We start from the raw sequence: 10,400 nt of genomic DNA on the forward strand, positions 1-10,400 counted from the left end.
AACCAGCATCGGTCAAATACCTAAGGTGACACCACTTCTGGTTAACCTCAAGGGTTTGACCCCAGCACACTGATTATGCCCCATGATGGACAGTGATTCTGCAAACATGAACACTCATGTCATGTGGCAAATTCTGTCATTCACTCACATCATTATGCGCTTGCAAGTGGTAGATAGGGAATTTGACCTGATCACTGTGAGAGAGAGGTTGATGGTACCATCTACTAAGCTAAAGGTTCTGTTATGTCACTGCGCTATTTTACTTTGGACTCTAATCACATTGGGAGAGGAGCTGGAGTAGACTTAACTGTACAGATTAAAAGCCCTACAACCAAAGAACAATCTTCTATCATCTGACATCTGGCCATGCTAGATAACTGTGACCTACCCCTAATGGAGTAGCCAAAGGGGACTTTCAAGCAAAATTCTAGTTCTTATATTGAGTGGTGAATGTTTAAGTGGTTGTATTTTTAAAAAACAAATAAGTATAAACAAAGAAGCAAACAGCCAAATAAGGGCAGCCATTCGTGAGCCAGTGATGAGAGTACTTTGTGGCTAAAGACTATGATTAATCCAAACCTGTGCTCCTGGAGGCAAAACAAAAGGAAAAATGGCTTTATATAGCTTTAACTTAGGTGGTTAATATCCTTATCTAAAATCCTAATAGTAATTTGTGATGTAGCTACTTTTATATCCACATTTTACACAAAATAACAGGCTCAGAGAGGATAGGTGAATAGCCCAACCCTATGTATCTAATAAAAGTTAAATATCAGATTTGGATGTAACTCTATTGATTATGTGTTAGTTTGATTAAGCTGCGGTGACACTAACCCCCAAACTATCGGTGGCTTACCATAGTAGTTATTTACTTCTCATTCACATAAGGGTCCCAGGCACATCATTTGAGTCACATCACTGAGTCATCATTTGGCCTAAATTCCTTCCTCCTGTGGCTCCATAACTCTCTAGATCCTTACTATTGTATGTATGAGAGAAAATGAAAGAACACACTAGGGGGTTATATAGGCCAGGTTTAGAGTGATATTCCTTATTCCTACTCAAGTTGCATTTGAGAAAATGCCACATAAGCATACTTAACTGTAGGGAGTCTGGTAAATGTAGGAAGAGGGAAATTGAGTGGACAGCTTGTAACTTCCACTATAGGCTCCAAACCTCATGGTCTGCCCAACGTAATATAGGTTGTTTCTTGTGAAAATAATGCCATAGAGCAAAAATGACTTTGAATTATCACATGATAATGGCAGGCCATGAGCAACACGTTCTGTGATGCTAGGGCACATGTGCTTCCTGGACTAAAGTAGTGAGTTTACTAGAGTATGAAAAACATACCCCAAGCAAAGCTGTGTGAAGTGCTTCTTCATTATTCTTGAATCCATGGATGCCCATGAAGCAACTTGCACTATACAAAGAGCTAGCCATCCCTGACTTAGTAACTCAGGGAATAAACTACATTGACTGAGGCTGTGTGTGTGCATGCATTGGAATGAACACAGGAATATAATTAAAAATGGAAACAATCATAACACTGAAAGTCAGTATACGTTGATTGTCATCCAAGACCACCTTTCCTGGGAATTGCTTCACAAAGCATAGAATTTTCCTTTTATTTATTTATTTATTTACTTTTGGCCAGATAGTCAATTAGAGTCTAATACATTCAAGAATAATCAATATTTTTTAAAAAAGAATAATCAATATTAATTCCAAGTTCTTCAAAATTAAGAGCTGTAAAAAGAGAGGGTTTTTTGAACAAATTTAAACATTTCTACAGTTTAAGTTACTAGGAGATAGTAGCAGATATTCTCCAGCCAAGCATGTACATGTCCTACTAATTCAATCAGTCATCTGCTTTCATACTTTTCTAAATAATAATAGTAACTATTTGTTAAGCACACACTGAGTGCTAAGGGCTTTATATACATTGTGCCTTTTAACCACAATGATGTCATCTGGTAGTTATTAAGATCTGTAATTTTTAGGGGCGCCTGGGTGGCGCAGTCGGTTAAGCGTCCGACTTCAGCCAGGTCACGATCTCGTGGTCCGTGGGTTCGAGCCCCGCATCAGGCTCTGGGCTGATGGCTCAGAGCCTGGAGCCTGTTTCCGATTCTGTGTCTCCCTCTCTCTCTGCCCCTCCCCCGTTCATGCTCTGTCTCTCTCTGTCCCAAAAATAAATAAACGTTGAAAAAAAAATTTTTTTTTTAAATAAAAAAAAAAGATCTGTAATTTTTAGATGCAGATACCGAACTTAGAAAGGTTAACTGCCTAAAGTCACAGAGCTAGGAAGTAGTAGGTAAGGATTATGATGTGGATTTCTCTCATTCCAGCACCCCTATTCCTCTCCATCATGACAGGTAGTCAGAAGTCTAGCTTACATCAATAATGTTATCCACAATGTGTTGGAAAGAATAACGATTTCCTTATTTTGATGAGAATTTTTCTGCTGGAAAGACTACAGCTGGTACTATATATGGTGATTATAAGGGATAACTTTCCACTTGGCATCTCAAGCTGGTTCCAATTATCTACCCAATTCTGGCCCACCAAGACACAAGGTGCCTGACAGCTGAACTGATAATAGAAAAGACTGAGATATTCTCTTATGGAAACAGCACTTACCCCTAGGCTCCCATTGATTTAGAATTTTAAGGGTGTGTATTTTTAACCAATACAGGATCTTTCCATGGCAGTCAAGTTATATCTTGTAGGATTAACAATTTCCCTAGTAGCATAGCTGCTCTTGACTGCAAATCCATTTCACCTATACCATGTAATATGGAATTGTATGGAATTTTTCCCATTTCCTTAGAATTGACTCTTAAGACCCAATGCTGACCAAAAAAAAAAAAAAAAAGACATTTGAATGAAAACCAAAGTTGAGCCAAACTCTAAGACTTACTTACAAATAATAGACATGGTTCTTCCAAATCCAACTGTATCTCAGCTACATGAATTCATCTTCCTCTCCTCATTCCCCACAACCTCCAGACTAAATAAAGAGAAAGAGGCAGAGGTGTATGGGAGTAAGGAGTCATTGGGCTAAGGGATGGTGCCTCCTAATCTAACCCCAAACCAAGTGAAGAGGGCACTCAGGGAACCACATTAGAGCCTGGGGGTGCCTGCAGCAGCGTGGAATTGTCATCTTATTCCTCAGTTTGGACCTATGCTTAAGCAATACAGATGCTAATATGCCTATTTCAGCAGGAGAAAGGGACTAAGGGAAGATGGCAGCATGCAGATAAGGTCATCAATGGTGAGACTTCCAAAGGTGTGTGAAATTTCCAAGGTTAAGTGGATATTGTAAAAGGCAGTTGAACAGAAAACTGGTAACACACCCAAGATGGCTGAGCACCCAGTAAGATATCAAGAGCATCAAAAAGCTATAGGATAAACTGCCAGGAGCACAAACTGAATGGTTTTAAGAAAGTAAAGCAGAAAGAATCTCTTATGAGAAAACTAGGAAATAAGGAAACCTCAAAGGGCCCTCTTGCATCCCACAATAGAATCAACATTGCATGTTTGCCATACACGGGCATCAGCAGCCAGCGGGTCTTAGTCAGAGACTCAGAAACTACCAGAGACATGTAGAATTGAAGTGACCTGCTACGTTAGAGATACTTGTCCTATTCCATCTTCTTCCATTTTAGAGAGACCAAGAAAAGGAAGAGAGAGAAGAGATCTTTGCCTTGGGTCAGTCTGAAATTGGATGCAAAAGAGTAGGACAAAGCAGTAAGTTGAGTATGTCATGGAGGCTTTAAATTCAGCTAGACTGGATTGCACTTCTTTGTATCTAAAATTTACTGGAAACATATTGGATCTGTCTAAAATAGTTTGGATTAGTAACATACTAGACATCAGATTATTTTCAAATGGTCACTCATTCTCCCTTGACCTCCTCCATAGGCTGGAAGAGAATCTTTCCCATTCATGTAGGGCTTGGCCATGGTACTTGCTTTGGCATATGGAATGTTGGCAGAGTTGGCATAAGCAAGAACTTAAACAGGATTTATGTGGGTTGGCTGGCCCTTTTTCATTCCTGCCTTTCACCATGAGAAGAATATGCCTCAGTTGGTCACTGGTCCAAAAGGAAAGGGAGACACATGTAGAGGGCATGAATCCAACTCATGAATTACAGCCACGCTCAGTCTAGAACAGCTAGAGCCCAGGCAACTGGCACTATGTGAGAAATAAATGGATAGATATGACTTAGTCCAGCCATTCTATTATACTGATAAGCATTAGGTTTTATATTCTTTCAATTTTTTTTCAGTTCAGAGTTTGCTGCCATGAACGTATCTTTCCATATATCGTAGTGCATATGAGAGATTATTTCTACAAACTAGAGAACTAGAAAAGGAATTTCTGGGCCAAAGGTATTGCACATTAAGACTTTGTTATACACTGCCAAAATTACCTGGAAAGCTGTTGTAACTATTCATATCATCACTATTTACATTCCCTCCCACTGGGTATAAGAGGGCCTTTTTTTCCATGTTCTCCTAAGGGCAGGCCTGAATAACCCTTTCCAGTTTTACCAAACAGGGGAGGGGAGGAGGGGGGGAAGGGGAATATCATTGTTTCAATATCAGTGGTTGAAAACAATAGTAAAGTATTACTATGTGTGCACACATGGAAAGGTTTCCACAACATAAGAGAAAAAGTAAGTTGCACAACTATATGTAATATGATCTTATTTCCTATGTATACACATGAACTTACCCATGCCTCGTGTATAAATGCGTGTATATATGTGTGTGTGTGTGTGTGTGTGTGTGTATATAGGCCACCTTTATATAAGCCTAAATAAACATTTAAGGTCTGGAAAAATATTCTGCGAAGTGTTACCATGATTCTCTCTTATAAACTAGTTTGAGGAGAAGGGAATAAAGAGAGAATGTTAGTTGTGTATTAAAATTTTATGATCATATAAGATTTTATAATAAAGTGGCACAGATAAAAATGTTTCTTTAAATATAAAGCAAAGATCTTTATTCTCCAGAACTATGTGACCATAATCTCTATTTACGGCTTATCTTTTATTTCCATCCTCCATAAGAAATAAGTTAGTATAGTCATGAGATACACCACAGTTCTTGTGTGCTTGACATTTTCATTACTGTTACTTAACTGAGTAATATATCAAACATAGTAAGTTATGAATAAAAACATTTTAAAATTGTTTATTGATAAGGCAGTTGATAATAATAATCCTCTTATTAATTACAGTGGAATGAAATCTTTAAAAATCTCGCCCTAGATACATCTGTGACTAGGCACATGAGAGGAGCCAAGTAATGCTGATGTACTCTAAAACAAATGAGTTCCAGATCTCCACTTGTATTTCAAGAGGCTTTCAGTGTCAGAACTCTGGGTTTATCATTTCTTTTTAAAAAGCCATTAATGGACCAACCTAATCTTTTAAGTAATTTATGAGAAGAGTAAAACAACTTCTCCAATGACATGTTTTTATATCTCCAGTTTATCTATCTAAATGCATCTCAAAATTAAAATTACTCCTATATTTGCAAATCAAGTACACATGTCTGGATGAAGCATTTTTTTGGTGACTTTTGATACTCAAGATGACATATTCTCTGAAGTAGTAAAATACTGAATATTTTAAGTAATTGATATATGATGAGACAAATAATTAACAGATAAATCATTTCTCAAATGCTTTATATAAACAGTGTGTCCTTTTCTCCCACTGCCCAAATCATGCAGTGAGTAAGGAGTTACACTCCTTTATGCCAAAAATGCAATCAGGGCCTCGTGAGCTAATTGGAAAAATGATCATGAAAGAAAAATAAAGAACCCTATAAAGCTAAGAACAAATAAAAAGTATTGTAAATACATCTGGATAAGAATATAAGATTTAGGATCTAGTTTCAAGTGAGCAAAAGACATTAATATGCTTTCCCAAGTGCAAGTTTGCCCATGGATTACACACATTTGGACCATGTTCTTGAAGAGATTTCAATGTAGCATTTTTTTTTCCAGTCACATTCTAAATTCATCTTCCACAGCATATTATCAAATCCTAAATCCATTTTCCCAGGCATATGTTTAAGCATTTTGTTGAGGTATTCAAACAGTCTGGAGAGTATTCCATTTGTTAAACAACAGTTCAGCAAATAGAGTTATCTGTTACTTTGTTGAAGTAATTTGATTGCTGGTTTCCAGAAAGGGTTCACGCAGGAAATACACTTACCAGAAAACAGCATGGAGAGTTCCTTGGGCCCTACTGGGCCTCCTAGAATCTAAAGAATAAAAGACACGGTCCACCATTGAGATCACTTGAACCTTTGTATTGAGAATCAAAAGAAATCCATTATTGTCAAGGTGTGCCTATAGGATTCAGACCAATGTTACCAATGTTACAATATTAGTTTGAGAACCATTTGATAATCTTGGGAAGGCAACAGTTTATCAGTTTACTGCTACTCAGAGGTAGCATTCATTTTGTCCTGTTTCCAGCTTTTTGAGTTAACCTCAGCAGCCATCAGTTTGTTACATATCCTTCTAAATGTAAAAATTCTAAGCACTAACTTTTGGAGGGAGTGGGGGTGGCCAAGGCCCAGCTGTTTGCCAGAACGTTTGCTGGACCTAACTGCAGTGAGTACTATAGACAGTCTCTCCCCATCTTGTGTTCCAACAGGTGTTTGAAGGAATACAAAGGTTTGCATATCTGAAACCAAATCTGTAGTATATGTCTCTGGGCCTTAGAAGATAAATTACTGGGAGCAGGGCTTGCCCCTAGAAAGGAATCTGGTAAAACCTTGGATTGTGAGTAACTTGTTCTGTGAATGCTCCATAAGACAAGCACACATTTCTAATAACTTTTAACTTGATAAACAAGTGATGTCTTGCAATATGAGTAGCATGTGACATCAAACATCACATGATCACACCTGAGCCAATGGTTCTCTCTCACTCTCACTGTGGGACTGTGGGTGATCATCTCCCATGCTTGGATGCTTGGTCTCAAATCAGAAATCAGTGATTTTTAGCATAAATCAGTGATTTTTCAGAATGTTGGAAGGTGCCCACAACTGGCACTGGTGTATTTTTTGTCACTTCAAAGCACCTGTGGACAGCCCTTTGCTTTTCCATACAAGAGTAAGCTTAGGAATGATTTGCTTCATTCTAGGTCAGGCTGCCTGCAGATATAGACCCTTTCCTCTGAGGCTTTATTGCCAGTTACATCAAATACAGTATATGACAAGAGTTTATTAATACTGCACTGCAGTCAACATCCATGCAAATGTATACAATGGCCCTCATGCAGAAAAAAATTGAAAAGAAAAGCGGTAAGAAGGAGAGGATTACTGTGGAAGTTAACAGGTAAATCATCGATAAGTATGAATGAGGTATGTGAGTGACAAAAATTGCAAGATTTTATAAGAAAGTCTATGACTGCATCTCATCTGCAGAGGAAGAGGAGAAAAAAAAACCAGAGGAATCCCTCACTTCAAATGATATTAGGGGGATGTGTAAAATGTGAGAAACAGTGCAAAATTTTGTAGAAAACAACCACCCAAACAAGACTGTAGCAGTGTAAGCGATTGAATCTGTTTAATGACAATGCAATGCCACATTTCTGTGAAATCCTCAAAAGAAGGCAAAAGCAAGTTTTATTGAATAGGTTCCTCATTAAAGTTGTACAAAAAGAGATTCCATTGAGCCTATAGAAAGCAGTGATTCCATTAGTGATAGTGAAAGTCATCCTACACAATAACCCTCCTCTGTCTTGTCTCCTTCACAGCAGTCATGGAGGTTTTCAAAGGTAAGGGCAGGTTAATTTGTTTATTTTTCTTTATTATTTTGTGTTATATTACAGTATTATAGTCATTTTTATATATGAATGTTTTTGGGTTGTTTAATGAATCATCGGAGCTTCCATTCTTTCGTTATGGGAAAATTTGCTTTGATATACAAGTGCTTTGGATTACAAACATGTTTCCAGAACAAATTATGCTCACAAACCAAACCAAGATTTTACTGTAGATATATATTTGTATACATACTTCTGTCCTGCAAGACTCCTTACCTTTTCCTTCTTGAGCCTTTTACTTGCATCCAAGAGTAGATGTTGTTCCTTGCTTTTCTGCCTTTTTTTTTTTTTGAGAAAAAGAGCATGTGAGCCACGAGGCTCCATGCTCAATGCATAGCCTAACAACGCAGGAAACCAAGAGTTAAGACATTCGAAAGACTGAGCCAACCAGGCTCCACTTCCCTCTTTTCTGTCTTAACTGAGTCCTGCCCATCTGTCTAACTTTGTCTCTTCCCACTCTACCCTTTATCTGTGTATCTGCAAGGGTATCCTCAAGTGCCTGACCACCCTGACCTCTATCTCAAACATTTTGGCATTCCTCTTCTCCCTACCTGAAATGTTCTCATACTCTCTCCTGTCTTGTTCTCTCTGCCTGGAATGTTTTTCACTTTCTCCCAAAGTCTGGTTCTGTTTCATCATTCAGATCTCAGCTTGAGTATTTTCTCCATAAAATTAAAAAAGAAGGAAAGAAAGAAAGAAAGAAAGAAAGAAAGAAAGAAAGAAAGATTGAGAGAGGAAGGAAGGAAGGAAGGGTGGGAGGAAGCTTTTGTTGACCAGCACACTAATATCCTTTCAGTAAAATTTCTCTCCATCCTATTACCCTTTTTAGTATTTTCATAGCACTTACCACTAACTGAAATTATCCCATTAATTTCTTTGCTTATTGCCTGTGTTCCTCAATGGAATAATAACTCCTTGAGGAGCATCTGGAAGAGTTCATAGTGTGCTCTTAAACAGGCTTGTTGAATAAATGAGTAAGTGATTATTGTAGTCACTTTGTATTTTGTATTTTAGCCTCTACATTGCTACATAGTAATGAGAAGCTCTGGTTTTGAACTCAGAACTGCGTTTGAATCCTATTACCCTTCCTAATTACTAGTTTGGTAATTTTGACAAGTTACCAAGCTTTTGAGCTTCAGTTTACTCATCTGTAAAGTGGGAATAACAGCATTTACTTCACTGAGTTTTGTGAAGATTAAACAAAATAAAGCATAAAACAGTGACCAAAGTATCTGCTCCATGAGAAAGGCTTAGTAAACCTTAGTGACAAAGTAGAATTTTTCTCAAAGGACAGTTATGTTTTAAAAGATCTCAGGAAATTTCCAGACTCAATCTTAACGAGGAGATGCTGTGTCTGACAGTCAATGGCACATTTACTAGAGTAGGCAGTTAGATGGACAGGAGCAGGAAGGGAGAAGGGAGTATGGCAGATGGGGGATTACCAGCGACCACCCAGTCTCTGCCCAGTGACTACCCATCTCCCTTAGACCAAACCCTTCTGAGGTTTAGCACAGCTGATAAGCAGGAGATAGGGGCTGCAGGGACTGGCCCAACTTTGGGGCATGCACACTTAAGGAAAACGGTGTCCTCTAGTAACCCCAAGACTATTATACTATCATTATAATATTGCTTACATGGAGGTTTTAGCCCCACCCCCCATGAGTTGTGCTTTAGGCGCTCATGGGAAGATGGCAGACAGGACCCTGCGCCAAAGGCTGGAAGGAGGAAATTGGGATGGATCCAGAGGGTGGTATGACAATAAGATAGGAAGGAGGAGACCAAATAGATCCCCTTAAAAAACACACACACACAGGGGCGCCTGGGTGGCTCAGTCGGTTGGGCAGCCGACTTCGGCTCAGGTCATGATCTCGCGTCCCTGGGTTCAAGCCCCGCGTCGGGCTCTGTGCTGACAGCTCAGAGCCTGGAGCCTGTTTCAGATTCTGTGTCTCCCTCTCTCTGACCCTCCCCCATTCATGCTTTGTCTCTCTCTGTCTCAAAAATAAAAACGTTAAAAAAAATTAAACACACACACACACACAATGCGGAACTCAGCCGGCTGCTACCCACCCTCGGGTCAGACCCCTCCTATGGCTCTAGGTTGTACTTTCGGTTTGCCAAACAAAACCTTAGCTGCTTCAACTTTCTATTGAGTCCACTGAATTATTTCCTTGGAGAAGACAAGGACCGAGGAATTGTGCAGTTCACCACCCAGTAACACCACTACTGGACTGACTTTGGGCAGAATGGAGATATTAAGAAGGCACGTTAACTAGCACCTTTCACATCACACTTGGAGGGTAACCTCTTTGGGAGGGTGAGGAATGGTTGAGGCAGGAGGTCAGATGTTGCCAGGTTACCTGATTGGTGAGTCGAAGGTCTTATCCAGTAGGATTTCCTAAGTGAATTCCCCACAGTCAATTATTAGCCATGTAGATCCAGAAGTATCAGTCTCCCAGAGTTGATAAGACTTAGTGAGGTTGCCTCAACTAAACCTTATAAACTAGAGATCAACTTGTTGAATTAGAACAAGAACACTTAACGTCCA

The sequence above is a fragment of the Prionailurus viverrinus genome, chromosome D1 (genome assembly GCF_022837055.1).
Source record: "Prionailurus viverrinus isolate Anna chromosome D1, UM_Priviv_1.0, whole genome shotgun sequence".
Lineage (NCBI taxonomy): Eukaryota > Metazoa > Chordata > Mammalia > Carnivora > Felidae > Prionailurus > Prionailurus viverrinus.